Source organism: Helicoverpa armigera, chromosome 7 (genome assembly GCF_030705265.1).
Source record: "Helicoverpa armigera isolate CAAS_96S chromosome 7, ASM3070526v1, whole genome shotgun sequence".
NCBI classification, from domain to species: domain Eukaryota; kingdom Metazoa; phylum Arthropoda; class Insecta; order Lepidoptera; family Noctuidae; genus Helicoverpa; species Helicoverpa armigera.
The window spans coordinates 653297-669436 of NC_087126.1; the positions used below are offsets into that span (position 1 = coordinate 653297).

Here is a 16140-nt window from a genome sequence, read left to right on the forward strand (position 1 = left end):
CAATGTCGAATTAGACTTATTTAAAAAATAACTGTTCATTCAAATAATAACTGGTATGTCTGTATCAGACCGCGGGTCTATAAAATCGCATATTTTTGAAACGCGAGCGTAGGACCGAAGCCGCTGACGTCCTTTTGAGACAACTTTCATGAAATGGTGATACAAAACCGATGATTATCCTGTATACACTACCTATAACTGTAACGTAACTTGTATCAATAATTAGTTTTTTTTTTATGTAATTGGAAGCATGATGAACGCAAATACTATGACTGAAAAAATTACAATTACTTACCAATCAATCTTTCAAACTGAATGAATGTCAAAATCGATTAAATAAAATCAATATCATCAATCAAACAAATAAGCGTCAAGATAAATATGTTCATTTAAAAAATCTTCTATAATATACTTAGAAGAATTGGTTCATTTTCAATACAATTTGACGAATAGATATTACTTTTTATTATTAGAAGAAAAATATATTTATAATGTTTGTTTTGACTACGACTCATCGAAATGACGTTAGTCATAACAAAATAATAGACAGTGTTTTATTTCTAGTGTTTATTAATAGAATACAAGATAGGTGAGTTTTAATTTGAGTCATAGTGAAAATTGGTAGGCGGAAAGTTAAAAATGATTCTGCACAATGAAACCATTCTTTGTTTTATAAAACTACATTATATATTTTTTATACATTATATTATTATATGCCATTTATTTTTGGACAAATTATGACTTTTATTCCCAGTAAATATACATAGATTCACATGAATGTTAAAGGTAGCAGTTAAGGTTTTTTATATACAGGCTTGGCTTTATACATAATATACATAGTACTTAAAACCTGACCTATTTAACTGCGAAACTGTTATGTAAAAAATAACCATAATATTATTATTTACGTACAAATGGTGATTCACCGTAAGCTCTAAAGGCTGTCTCCCAGCGGAGTGAACATTCCTGTAACGTAAACAGTATTAGACTTTAGTCCACGTGTGAGACTATCCTATTACTGAATACTTGGAATTTCAGGGAATTCAGGCTATTCATGAATAAGCTTGAGAAGTAATGTAAATATTGTTAACTGTTATGTAAGAAATGTATTGGGAATTATTTGGTAATTGGAACGTAACTAATTACTTTCGTACACGTACGTAGGCTGTACTTTGATTTTGGCACTTTTTAGATTATAATGTTTTTTGACAATAATTTATGGCAGTTGGTTAACCTAGAATTGGCGACTGTGTAAGTCCCAGTAATAACAAAAATAGTGCTTTATCTACACAGAAGCTGTTGATAAACCCTTTAATAAATAAATAAATGTATGTGATTGAATGATGAATATGGAATATAAAATTATCAATTAGCTAAGTTTTGTAGTAAGTTTTGACTGTACTTCGGACATTGCTGCCTGACTTGGAAGAAAATATATGAATAATCCTTTTTAGACTTCAAAGTCTACGATTTCAGTAAGTTCACGAGGATTTGTTAACAGTACAAGACGAATCTATCAATTAAACAAAATAATTTTCACAAGCATGCACTGAATACCAAACCCAATAATATGCTAATTTCTCTAAGATTAATTGCCGAAGATTTAATTAATATTATTAGAAGACACACCCTTTGACCTTGTCTCAGCACTTTAGAAATATAACAAATAGTTGTTCACAAATTAATAGCTCTCGTCTTATAGCTGGAATTAATCAAAATTGAAACACAATATTATTCGCGAAGAGCCATCGATGAAATAACAAGACCAGTTTAATTTGTTTTTCAAAATAACTGCGTAATCTGTTGATCTGGTGCGAATGAACTTATATAGTTATTGTTAGTTTTTGGATTAATATAATTGTGGTTCATTTAATATTTTTATGTGTGTGTTAGTAAAAGTACCGATTTAAAGATTTATATTTTATTTATTGTTTGTTTCCCTATAATACACTTACATAACCAGTTAAACGCCCAACACCATCATACTTAGAGCAGGTGATATGGCCTACTTGCAACTCACCATCGATCGCACTTTACAGTCAGAAATAAACGTTTATAGGCACCATAATACCATTTATTGTTTGATAACACAATCATAATTTACAGTTTTACAATATGAGCACTAATAACAGAAATTGTTCAAACAATTATGTAGATAAGTGTAAAACCGCCTATAATTTACATTTGCATTTTAATATAGTTCACCGTTATCGATACTTGTAAAAGTTCTTATCATAACGGTGTTAACAGTCCTATACATACGTATGCTACGAAAGTACGTAGCGGCCTACGCGGCGTAGCAGTTGCTCTACGGGGCCGGTTCGCTACGGACGTCTACGGCTACGAGCCGCGTACTCGAAAATTCCGAGTATGGACAAATTCGAGTTATCCGAGTTTCCATTATCTTTTGTGCGACTGTGACTTCAGTACATTTGTTCAGCTGAGCAAATATTTGATGAAATTTGTTTTGTCGATCACTTCGCGGACGTTGTGTTAGAATTGGACAAGTTGTCTGTTTTATTTTGTTGGAGTGAACTTTTCTATCGATTTGTTTGGCTGATGGAATTTGTTTGATTTGTAAGTAAATTTATTTATGATATTTTAGTTTTAAGTAGTTTTTTTTCACTCGATTTTTGCCCAGATAACTACAAATAAAAAAAATATAACAGCAAAAATCATCCTCTTTTGTAATATTTTTTACCGTTCTATATATTCAAGAATACCCGTTATATACCTTACATAAAGCACAGGTTAAATATAGGCAGGGCTATCGGAAGGTCCCAGCTTCGAGTGCGCACTTACCTTCAGCCGAGAAGCCATTGTCCGCTGACCCGCGGAGCCTCCTGCCGGAAGGATCTATTGACGGATCAAATTCACGGATCGTTTTACAACACACGTGAATTCATTTTCAATTTGTACTTAATGTACCTGTGAGGTTTTGACGTCGGTTTTGATTTAAATTTTTGAGTTTTAAGGCGGTAGGTATTTTTTATTGACCTATTAGGAGAGGGGTGTGTTTGTGACCATCTACTTAGTAACAGCTCTTCTTCTTCTTCTTTCTCCTGCCCTGTTCCCAATTTCACTTGGGGTCGACGCAGTATGTCATTCTCTTCCATTTTCCCCTGTCACTCGTCATACAGACACTCACCCCCTTCCTATTCATATCGTCTTTCAGGCAATCCATCCATCTTTTCTTAGGTCTTCCTCTTCCTCTCCATCCATCTACATTCATACTTTGTTGCATGCGTATCATCCCTCCTCATTACATGCCCATACCATGGCAATCTTCTACTTCTCATCTTTTCTGTAACTGGCGCTACTTACTTAGTAACAGCATTTTACCCAATTAAAGAGAAGCTAATAACTAAAAGCATAAACTTCGATTATGTGGAAACACCACTTGATTCGAGGTATATATTTACATAACAAGGTGGTATTCATTGACATAACAAGAAGATATGTACATAGGTTTTAATTGCAATTACTTAAGGTCCGCGGCGAGGTTCGAGAAATAAATCAGGGCGTTTTCAAAGAAATAGGATTTGTTAAGTACCTATATAAATACGCGTAATAAAAAATTGTATCTCTTTCTTGAACCCTGGAGTCGGAAATTCATTGACATTACGGGTAACAACTACATTATTCCAAACAGTTATGGGAAATTATATCTGCTAAGTTGTATTATACATAAAGTTTAGCCTATATACGAACGTCGGAATCAAAAAGCTTATCATTGTGAAAGTATTATCAAAATTGCACCCGTAATCTTCTTGTATTTGCACAAACAAACCGATATGAAGATATTCATATTATTAGTGAAGTTTATATTCAAATAGTAGGCGTGACTCAGATGTCATGATTTACGTTTTCTATTATATTCCTTGAGTTATTGCTGTTAGTGCTTTATTATTTAGAAGTAGAAAAACAATAATGGTTGAAATAATTTTATAGATTAAAGCATAATAAATGGTGTAAGTTGGTTCACAGAATTTAAAAGTCTAATAAATGTAAAACAAAATAAAAGCTTTATTGTTTACTTTAAATTTAAAAGAGATTTAAGTTTTATCTTAAAATTGTATTCTTCATCTCAAGGGTTATATTTCAATCATCTATTGGTAAATTACTTTAATGCTATTAAAAATGAATGAGCCTGTTCTCAGAAAGTCTAAATACCTTAAGATTTTAAGGACAAAATAAAGTAAAAACTAAATAGTTTTTGTAGTGAGCTAGATAATTATTATTCGTTTATCATTTTGTAATGTAAGGTATTTCATACTTTGTTAAAAATAACATAGGGAGGGTAATTTTCATCTATGCTACCCTTACTAACATTACAAAGCTGAAAACTTTGTTTGCTGAACGCGCTAATCGTAGGAACTACGGAAAATAGATTTGAAAAAAAAATACTGTGTTAGAATGCCGATTTATGGATAAAGTCTATAAATTTCTTAAAGTAATGTTTCTTTCTATATGAAGTAGTTCCCACAAGACGCGGATATTACCACTAGGAAATATAATTTTAATAATCTTCTCATTAATATCCCTTAAACCACATAATTCCATACTTCCACTTGTCAAAGATGATATCATATCAAGCTGTTCGTTGATAATTACAATATAATAACCTGTCACTCATTAAGTGTTAATTGTAGTGATCAATTAAAGCTGCCATTTTCACCGGCCGATGGTAACGACCTGATAAAATAATGTATTGAGCTATCGTCGTTAAGTGTTGTTATTTGTTACGAAGGCTTATTGTCTTGTTTATTTGAAGAAATGGTTTTTAAGCCGTTCCGTATTTTAAAAGATCATTTTGGTGTTACTTAGTAACGAACAACAGTTAGGCTGTGAATTTAGAATTTTATTTACTTTACTTGGTGTTGTTTAATAAAAAAACAATAGTTAGGCTCGGAATTTATAATTTTGTTTCGGTTACATTGATATCTCATATTTTTTCTGTCTGAGAAATGGTCTGTGCCATTAAGTGGAAATAACTGATGATGATCTTTATATTTTTTATATTCTTGTTTACATTGTCATCCACAACGGCTCCATTGAAGTGGTTTTAGACTTGCTAAGATTTGCATATAAAAGTACAAACTCTATTAGTAACATAATTTATTTGATTCTATAAAACTGAATTTAATATACAAATCATTCTTGAATGCTGAAACATTTGTTGATATTTTAATAAAATATATTTCAGTATATTTGTTTGCTCTTCAATTTTGTTTCATTAGGTTTCTAAATAATGATGTGTGTTTGTTTATTTCGGAGTTGAAAGAGCTTAAGTTATATTTGTGTTTACACATTACTAAACATAATATTTGCTCACAGAATAATATATATTGTGAACTTAATAATACGAGTATCTTTTCAAAAGGGAGAAAGGACTCGTATTTTGTATAGTGAAAGTATACCTTATTTCAGTCTTTCAGTAAAAAGTTTTGGTCCCAAAATATTGAACAATGCTGCCTATTATTACTTCACTGTGCTATCAAATAATCTATGTACCTACTTACACTTTTACTATAAGGTACTACGAGTTTTTTAGTTGATATGCCTATTAATAAAATTACCTATTTATATATGAAAATCTGTGTGTTATGTACACATCACTATACATTACTTAGTATCATTGTTACGACTAATATATCACTTTGTATGTTTATATCGTGCCATTAAAAGAGCAGTTAAAAGTAACGATGAAATATGCCACAGCGATAAAAAAATATTCACATACCATTTTAACCAAACAATAAAAGTAACTGAACTATAAATAAATATTATATGTAGGTGGGCACCTTGGCTTATAGGGATATACCTACATTTTTTTCATCAATCATTTTATCATCATCCATTGGTACATTTAACAAAACACTTTTCCTACAAAAACTGACTTGTTCCCCTCTAAATAGAGATAACGAATAAAATTACCAGTACGAGATGTGGAAATTAAGTGAACTAAACTCTTCTAGTGCTCGAAGTTACAAAGACTGGGAGAATGTTCTCGGAATAAAATTAAAACGCAAGTACCTACTTATGGAGGCGAACTTTATCTCCACAACGTGCTTTGGTTTCGGAAAAATTTTTGCTTTTCAACTTTTACTGGATTGTTGTTTGGAAATATGTTAATGTAGGTATAAGTTTAATATTTTGTAGCGTATATTAAGCTGAAGGGTATATTTTAACGTGGCTTCTTTCTCGTTTCTGGAAGTTATACTAATTTTACTTTTGTATGAAACTGGCTTGGAAAAGCGTTGTGTTTTAGAAAAGAGTGTTACGTGCCTCACAGTTTTTTGTAAGAACGAATACATTGCCTCGATGTTATCTGGGTTTTCGTGAAGTGTATTTAAAGCCCTTCGTTAATCGATGACTAAAACCGTTTGTAGTTTTAAGACATATTTTTCAGGTTTACATAATTCTCACGTAGGTTGTCCTGTGTATCAAATCTTTGATTTAAATCTGATAAAACTGAAAGTCTATATTCTAGTCGAATAAAAACTGACACATTCAATAAAACTGCCATAGCTAAATAATTGCAGTGAACACAAGATAGGTACAATTTATATCCGTGCAGCTAATCAGAGGGAAGCCACACAAAGTGCTTTACGTACAATGTACTTGTAATATACTGCTAATTCAACATATCTATAGTTACAATAGTGTTTATATGTATATATGACACACTAGGCGGTTGTTATAAATTGATTTTATCAATTGAAAGTAGGTCTGCATTATTGTATACGTAGTTTGTCAGTGTAGCTTAGTGGTTAAAGAACTTGCCTTTCAATAATCAGTGTTCGGGTTCGATTTCAGGTCAGGCAAGTACATTATACTTATATGTACTTTCTAAGTATATCTTGGACCCCAATAGTAATTGTAAGTGTAGCGTAAAAGTGAAGGCAAATTTTTGAGAGTCTGAAGTCACATATCCACCTTTCGCACATGTTGTGATCGACACTCTTTGTACCACTCTTTGTTGTTTGTGCGGCCTGTGTCATATAGCGAGACAATAAAAAAAATACTGGTCATAATGAAAGTGAACCTAAAGTTTTTATCTGAATTTTCTTAAGATGCTGCATCTTATCTGCGTCGTTTTGCGTTCAAAAGTTCATTATAAAACTTACTTCTCCTAGATAGTTTATACAGCTTAAATTAATGCCTGATCTCTCTAGATTCAAGGAAACCGCGTTTAAACTAGTTGCTGACATAATTGCAAGCAATTTGTTGTCGGCCATGAGAGATCAGGCTTCCTTTGTTATTTATACGATAGTTTTTCCTTGAACCGAGGGGAATCACAAATGAATATCGATGGGGCTTTTGCTTTGAAATATTAAGGTTTATTTATGTATTTTTGTATGAGGAAAACTAATCATAATAAATCATTTATCCTAAGCTGTTGTTGGTCAATTAGTTGTTTTGTAACTAAGTATACATTTGGTGTACGCCATTTAACTATAACGATAACAAAGCCATTTCCAGTTGTCAAATCGCTAATTAGCCTGAGTGGCTGGTTTTAGTTTTATTATCGTTACCTATAGTTAAATGGTGCAACTCACCCTAAAAGTTTTTAAAATTCTGTATCTCGTTGATGAGAATCAGCGTGTTTCTTTGTTTTAAGGCGATTAATACGGTATTGTAAAGTTATGCTTAAGAGTTCGTTTGTTTGCTTGAATGTGCTTATCTCAGGATCTATCGGAAAGATTTAAGACTCAGTGTTAGGTAGCCCATTGACCGGGAAAGTCTTTTGGCTACTTTTAATATAAGTGCATGGAGTAGATCTCACGGCTTGCAATATTTCTGCCTGATAAAAGCACATCGTTAGCATAACTGATATGTAATGTCTATATGTTATTTAAGTGAATACAAATCATGTCAGAATAGCTACAAAATAGGCTAGAATTATTGCAAATTGGCATAGGTATAAGGTAGGTCTCCCGCTTGAAATGGTTGGACATAAAATGGTGTTATTTAGTCACCTTCCAATGAAATCACCTGCAGGAGCATTGGCAACTTGCCCAATTGCATACTGACTGGGAACTGTATGCACGTATTGGATGGGTCATTGAGGTAGGTCAGTTATTCGTTTGTGAATGTGTATATTGCATATTCCTCATGTATTGATTTTCATAATAATGTGAGGTATAAAGAAGTTATTGTTTCTATACACCAAGGCTTCGACGCTACTGAAGCGATTTGAAAAATATTTCACTTTTTTTTTTGGTAAGCTAGACTTTTCCCAAGTTACAAAGTTAGTTCAACAGTAGCGGACGCGGCCATAACAACGAGAAACACCTATCGCTGTATATTTTAGTAATTGAACACTAACCATTTATCAAAATAAATAAACCAACATCCATTCATCCTGCAAAAAAATACTGCAGCTCTACATCGAACAATATTGTAACAGAAATAGAGTGAAAAAAGCGAAGTAAACATATCGTTGGAAAAAGCCTATTTTTTAACAACCAACCGGAAATAATTCCTGATAGCATGTTATCAGATGACCTCGGTCAACCCTTAATTACAGTCGCCTAGCTCATCCCTTTGTGACAAATGACACACGAAATTAATCTCTAACTTCAGAGAAACAAGATTGTTTTTTCTTTGCTCGGTCCTTTTTAGATGAAAGCGATAGTTTCCAATAGTGTTAGTTGTTTTAATTCAATTGTAATGGTATTGATTGCAGTCTATTTTGGGCGTGAAATAAAAAAGAATGTGCTATAATTGACAAAGTTAGTTAAGTCGACTATTTGACCTGAAGGTTCTGTGTTTTGAAAGTTATACAGTAAAGTTCTTTCTTTTTTTTTCAGTTTAGTAACGTAGGCAATAATAGTGACTTAACTTGAATTAATCCGTGTTATAGTAAACATTTTTGTATCAGGACTTTATATATAAAAGGTGCTGTAAAACTAAGAAATGTCGCTTTCACACTCGAGAATTTTCCGCTCAATTTTTCTGAGCTTCTTTTACGGACCATATAAAGTATCTCGAAATCATCTCATCTACCTAGCCCTTACTATGTTGGGTTCGGCTTCCAGCCTAACCAGATGCAGCTGAGTTATACAAAGAGCAAAAATACCTCGATGTCATTGACTTCAAAAAATGCGCATCACTGAGTTCCAATATAATTTAAAATTGCGACATCATATTGATTTCGGAGATCACCGTCTGTGACTGACAGACGTAACGAGCCAAGACTTATTTGATTGCGTTCACCTTTGATGCAAACCTGTGGAAAGCCGTAACCTTTAAAGTATTATAATATTGAAAAATCAAGAGGTTTTTTGATTGAATACGTCTGCAGCTGCAGGGTGATATTGAATCTTTTTTGCGTCGTTCAAAAAGTTTGACGAATGCGCTAGTAAAATTTGTAAAATTGTAATAGATAGCTGTGTTGCTGGGAAGTTTGCTTATCAACGTTTATACTTTCTAGCTATAATAATAGGAATCGGTTAAGGGTTGGTAGTATAACGGTATCTTTTATAGAATAGGATCTTTAGTCTTTGTGTTGTTATGGTTTTAAATAAAGAAAACTTAAAAAAAAAGAACTGGCAAGGCAGTAAGTTACTTGCCACAGAGAAAGTAGGTAACTGAAACCGCAAAACATAATTATGTCATGGAATGTAATACAGGAGTTCCTTTATATTTGTCTTGATTAATACCAATTTGTAAAATATAGCAAGTACCGCATTATAATCAATATTGTAAACCGATTACACAATTCATTCACCTTCACAAGAAACCCAAATTCAATCACCATTTTTCTAACAAACGAAAATCTTTTGCTTTCAAAAGGAAAGTCGAAACCTTTAAAATTACAAAGGGTTTCGGTTGTGACCTGTTTCCTCAATTTGGGGACAATACAAACATAATTGGTGGTATAGAGCTGATCCGTCTAATTGCTTACAATGATTGCCGACCCCAACGGTCAATGTATTGAGTTACATACAAATTACATCGGATATATTATAATTGATATATCGTTTGGATAAAGATATGTGTTTTGAAGGAAATTGTAATTATGTTCTACATTAGGTTTGATAATACATTGCTAGTCACGATGTACCTAGTATACCTAATGAACTTTGATAACTACGGTAAACTCTCACATTTTAGAAAAATATCTTAAAACATCATCCTCCGAGTTTATTCCCAACCATGTGGAGATCAAAGGGGGAGGCCTATGTTCAGCAGTGGACGTCCTATGGCTGAGATGATGATGATGATGTTGGGGTCGGCTTCCAGTCTAACCGGATTCAGCTGTTACCCCTTGGTTAGACTGGTGTCAGACTTACTGGCTTCTGACTACCCGTAACGACTGCCAAGGAAGTGCAATGACAGCCGGGACCTACAGTTTAACGTGCCATCCGAAACACAGTCAAAAAAATATCTTAAAACATTCTACGACATTGATACCGTGGTGGTGGGTGCTGAATTATCCAATTATAGTAAAGTAGATGAGTGATTAATTGACATTAATCGGTCAAAGGGCTAGCTGTTTCAATGAATGCTTATTTTAACCAGTTGGCAGCGACATAATTTCTGCGGCTAATGAACCTTGTTTTTCAACCGCGAATTAACCCCCTACATACCGATTCTTGTCTAACTTCTTAATTAACAATTCTATCTCTGTAATAATCATACAAACTATCCAATTACTTAGGTTCATATCTATACAAGCTCTAAAACGAAAGTTTGAAGTCATACATCATATGAGTCCTACTTCGCTGGCAAACTTACCTGTATCTTCGTTATACTTCGAGGGTATTTTATGCAACACTGTAACGGTCCAGTTCGTTATACCACTCGGGTAGGGCTGCTACGTGTATAAAATATTAAAAAGGCTCAAAAATGCCGAGTGGTGGTACATATGTGTGATGTAACAATTGTAGGTGAACCATTAAATAAATAAATAAAAATACCTACAGCCTAGGTACAGCGAAATTCGTCAAAAAAAACAAAGGCAAGCAATTTTTTTGGTGTTTATCTTCTTAAACATCTGTATAGTACTTTTTCAGAATGAATGAAAACCAAACTTATTATTTTCATCAGACCCCATTTTGATATTATCTTTTCTTCAAACTGCATAACGAATATTGTTTTAAAGAAAAAAAACCTGAATATGAACTTTTCTTTAATTTCAAAACTAAACAATATGTAAATATCTAGCTCACTGAAACCCTTTGCCAACCCTAGTTTTCTCAGTAGTATCTTGGCAGGCGGAGACCTGAACATTCATGCCGCTATACGTATATAAACATATTATATTGTATATCTGTATGTGTATACTGCATGCTAAGACGGATGGCTTAATTAGGGAGTCGCTTCGGCCTCCGTTTATTTAGTTTTGTAGGTGGAGTCTCATAGTTTATGGCTTTGAATGGTGCTCGTAAACCATTTGTGTATGAAAAGGGAATGAAGATAGTAAGAAATCGTTTCAGTTTGCTGGGGATAATATTAGCAACTAGCTGTTTTTCACAGTTTGACTGAGTACTAAAGGTTTTCCGTCTGAGGTCTTAGATTATCTGTGTACCTTGAATTTATGTTGCTTCAATAGTGCTGGCGTAAAAGTTGGACAGACAGACAGAGTTGTTTTCGCATTTACAGCGTTAGTAACGATTTTCTTCAAGTTAAAATAATTAAGCGTTGAATAGTATGGTTATACGACAGATATGATCTGATTGAATATGTGCTGATGTGATAAGCTCATAATAGGTAATCAAAGTTTCTACAGCTGGAGAATAAATTACTTCCAACACACCTCACAAATCCAATAAAACTTTCATCCAAAACAAAATTCTTTAATTTTCGCAAAATTCAACTTATTTCCTTACATAATTTTGTTGCAAAATTACCTAAAAACATTGACTTTATTTATCGAGTGTTCGGAAACCAATATCGAAAGGCAATAAATTAAAAAACTTGGTTATGTCACCGTCGTAGAAGTTTCATTAATATTTCTATCATAATTTATGAGTGTTATCGACTATCGATTGTAGTTAGACGTTTGGTTTGTACCTGAGGTAGTTAATTACCCGAATGTCAAGAGGAGTTATTGGTTAGTTTTAACCACATACTTCCACAAATAAATCTCTCGCAATAAGTCTAAATCTCACCCATTCACCCCAAAACAGCTGAACCGATTTTGGAACACGGATAAGCTAAAGGTTGAGAGGACAAAGGATGCCTTTTACACTGTAGAAGGAAGGAGTTGACAGGACATTGGACGCGAGTGGAACCCCTGGGCAAAATATGATCTTTAGAAGTGGTTATTTATTACAATATGAGCCAAAAAAATACATTCATGATAAAAAATTATAATTCATTTTAATGCAATCTTATTCACATAACGAAGAAAGATGAAGGTCGCGAACTTTATAAAACATTTTCAATGAAGCGCATGCCTATAAAAGTAAAAGGTAGATAAATCTCAAGTTACTGAGAAACCTTTTAAATTGAAGTTTTGTGAAAAACAAAGTCCGAAGCACTCGCTTTCACGATAAACAACTTGGAATTAGTTGACAACAAAATACACTCTGTTCTCGGAAAGTTATTTAACAAAATATATCGATAAATAAAGGTTTTTGAAAATCATTTCTTACTAAAAAGTATATCTTGTAGAAAATCGAATCATTGTGGCCTTGCTTGGTATCTTCTCCATTACTTTCATACTTGAACACACTACGACATATTTGAAACCAAATGTTTCCCAAAATACAAAGATGTGAGTGAGAAGAAAAAAACATGCAATAAATTATGAAATGTGTTATTGAAACTACCTAAATATTTTAACATATTTATCCGCATTACAATCACCATTAGCCTGCCTACATCCCATTTTATTATTTGGTCTGCGCACAACATGTCTTCTACTTCCATACTTTACTATCTGACGACATTTTACAAACTAACACCTTATACATAGATGATGAATGAATAACCATAACTGAAGCATCATACAATAGTTACATGCTTATAAATTCGTCTGGCAATAATGTCAATAGCAAATATCTACAGGTACAAAATACGTAGGATTTCGATATTAAATAATCTGTAAACCTGAAATATGAACTGAAATTCTATTTCACAGCAGTATTGCGTATTGAATGGTTCGTAACTGGGATTTAAATTCCATTCGTTCTAATGCCTATCTTTGTTTATTTTCGGCTTACCTATATGTGAAGCGCTCGAAATGTAACCAAATGAGTGAATATTGAAAATGTATGAATGGATGTGGAATGGAATTCCAAAGCTGTGTTGTATGAATGAGTAAAGGTTTGAGTAAATATCAGAATGGAATTTTACTTCGGTAGAGAAATAAATTCTTGTATTTTAACGCAGGTAGGTAATTAAGGTGTGCGTCCCGAGGTAAATACTTTAAACATCCAGATATAAAGTACAATATGTGCTTTCTTGGGTTACCTTCCATATAGCCTAACCATTCATTTAAATAGAAACCGATACAGGTTTCCAGTTCTTTTGTTCGTTTCACTAAAACTCTTCTTCTTCTTAGCATTTATCCCGTCTTGTGACGGGGTCCGCTTTCCGTATCTTCTTCTTCCACTTCACTCTATCCTGGACATCTTCCTCTTCGTTTCACTGAAACTCATAGTAAAAAAAATTAGCAACACACAAATTGTTCCACTGGAATATAATAACGATATTAGCTTACATTATTATCTTGTCCCATGCCGTTGACCAGCCATTGTGCGGCCCTCAGAAGCCTATACCTACACATAGACTAGAGGTATATTATATGTAGTGGGTACAATATATCGCTATCTGAAAAGCGAATACTTAGTAGACAGCCCATATGAGTCCAGTGTCAGACAATGTGGGTAGTTTAAGTGTGATGTTTTTGAATTTGAAACTTTTGAATGGTAGTTTTAGAATAAATAGTTCTCACTTGTTTTCTTTGAAGGTATAATATAGTTGCTCTATTCTAACTAAACACACAGTTCTGGAATTTTAAGTGATAAATGTTTTTTTGTACTATAACAATTTTGCGCACATAGTTTAGTGCCTGAAAACAACATAGGCTACTTTTTATACGCACGCGGTAAGTAGCTCCTTTGGAACGTGGGTGGAGATGCTAGGAACAACTTGTTGATAATTAAATAACCACATTTACACTAACACAAAACTATCTGCATGTAAATCTGTTTATTGAGGACACTTCTCACCAAAAGATGAACTCCCAAACCAATATTTGTATAACACCCATATTTTATTTACAAATTAAACATGTGATTTCAAAGGGCTTCCTCACTTCAAATGTTAACATCAAAAGAAGGCAATTTCTTCCACTATGTATGTGCGTATGTAGGTAGTATATGTATTAAGGTTACATTTCCATCGAATCAAAGGTATGTAAAGCAAGTAGATTTTGGTTCGGTAAATAAGCAGCGTAACCGATTTATGAATTGTAATAATGTAATTTACTTAGTATTACGCTTTGTTTAGGTTTAACTATTCACACCTTTTTTCTTGTGGCGAGAAGCCACCAAAATTAAGCGTTGGCGCGCTTAATCAAGTCCTCTGGTCATTAAAAAATGTTAGCGAGCAACTTGTGACTGTTTTCTAAAGAGAGAGTCGATCATAGATGCAACGTTTAATCCGTCCAACGTCTAAAAATAATTTCATATAACTAATCTAAAAAAGTATCGACAGGCATTGAAAAAAAAAGGTATGTCTAAAGTGTTTCTAGAATACGAATAGCAACATAACTTCAAGTTACCTCGTATGCAAACAAACAACTTACAAAACAATGCCAAAACATCACAAAAGTCCTTTCAGCACCCAATCTTCACAACCACGTCATTCACAGACAGACGAACAGCCAATTAATAATCAGAACTCCAACTAGACGTCATAATCCTATTAACTGGAGCCCCAGTGTGTTGAAACCTTCGAGAACGTTCCGTCCACGGAGAACAAAATTGCTAGTGGAGGTGCCATAACGGGAAATGTAGTAAGAAAGTAGCGCGTCTAAATGCGGGTGTGCGGGGGATGAGAAACGTTACTGTTTTGGCCCTTATGCGCCTTATCTGAATCCTTTTTTGCAACACCAAAAGTTGACGAAAGATGTCTTAAAGAACCCGAACGCCTCGTTAGTTCACTCGTTTTGGTCATGCAAGCCACACCAATTTGACCTAGAAGAAGGCGCCTGACCAACCTTCTTTATGGCATCTCCGCTCATCTTTCCTTACTCCGTGGTTCCGTCGAAGTTAGAACTACTAGACTGGAGTATGGAGTGCTATTTGTTAGGGGACTTATGTCTGTTATCGGACAGGACATTCTCTTTATGGGATTACGTATTATGGGATGTGTTTTGAATGTAAAGATGGAGGATTTTTGAATTGTGTCTGGTTTCATTCAATTTTTCATGTCAATACTTTAAAATTTCGTTGTTCCGTGCACTTATTGTTTTGATCTTGTTAAAAGGACATGGTACATATGTGGTGGCCTTATCGTAGACTTGACCACTTCATGAAAAGATTTGACCATTTCATGAAATAGTCGCGTTTCATGAAATGTCTCACTGTCTATTGGCCACATCATGATGTGGCTTGGGCAAATCAATGATAAGAAATCGTTTCTCGATATGTGCAACTGAAAACTCGGCTTCTTCATGAAATGGTCAAAATTAATTGATCACATCGTAAAATAGTTATGCTGGCAGCCCCTAGGGGCGCTGCCAGCGCTTTGTTTATGTTTGAAGATGGCGGCCGTTGACTACAATGACAATTCTCGCAGCGAAAAATTTTTAATAACATCATCATTTACTTGGTATGTTTAAAAATCCATACTAGCAAACATCATCGTGTTTTTATGTAACTGATATAATTCTACATTGGAGAATTATAACAACGTTTTATTATTTTTTAGGTTATAAAACAAATCAAGAACAGTAGGGTGACCACGCGAAAGAATTCCATGGACTATTACTGACTGTCAAAATATGACGTTATGGAAAATATATTAAAAAAAAATGTCGACGATCCTACTATCCGTATATTTCCAATGGAGAAGTATTTTGAAATATTAAATGAAGTTCAAAAAACTGTTGGACACATAAAAGATAAGCTTTATAATGGCGTCCACGGCCAATTTCGGCCACGGCGGCTGTTCTCA

The 16140-nt window shown here is 33.7% G+C and overlaps 1 long non-coding RNA gene across 1 annotated transcript in view; it reads left to right on the forward strand.

The window, feature by feature from the left end:
• Positions 1 to 2314: 2314 nt before the first annotated feature.
• Positions 2315 to 16140, forward strand: part of LOC135117115 (uncharacterized) — a 67597-nt gene continuing 53771 nt past the window's right edge. Inside the window, exon 1 of the long non-coding RNA XR_010276654.1 lies at positions 2315 to 2577. This is a non-coding gene — a long non-coding RNA (uncharacterized LOC135117115). The remainder of the gene's footprint in view (positions 2578 to 16140) is intronic.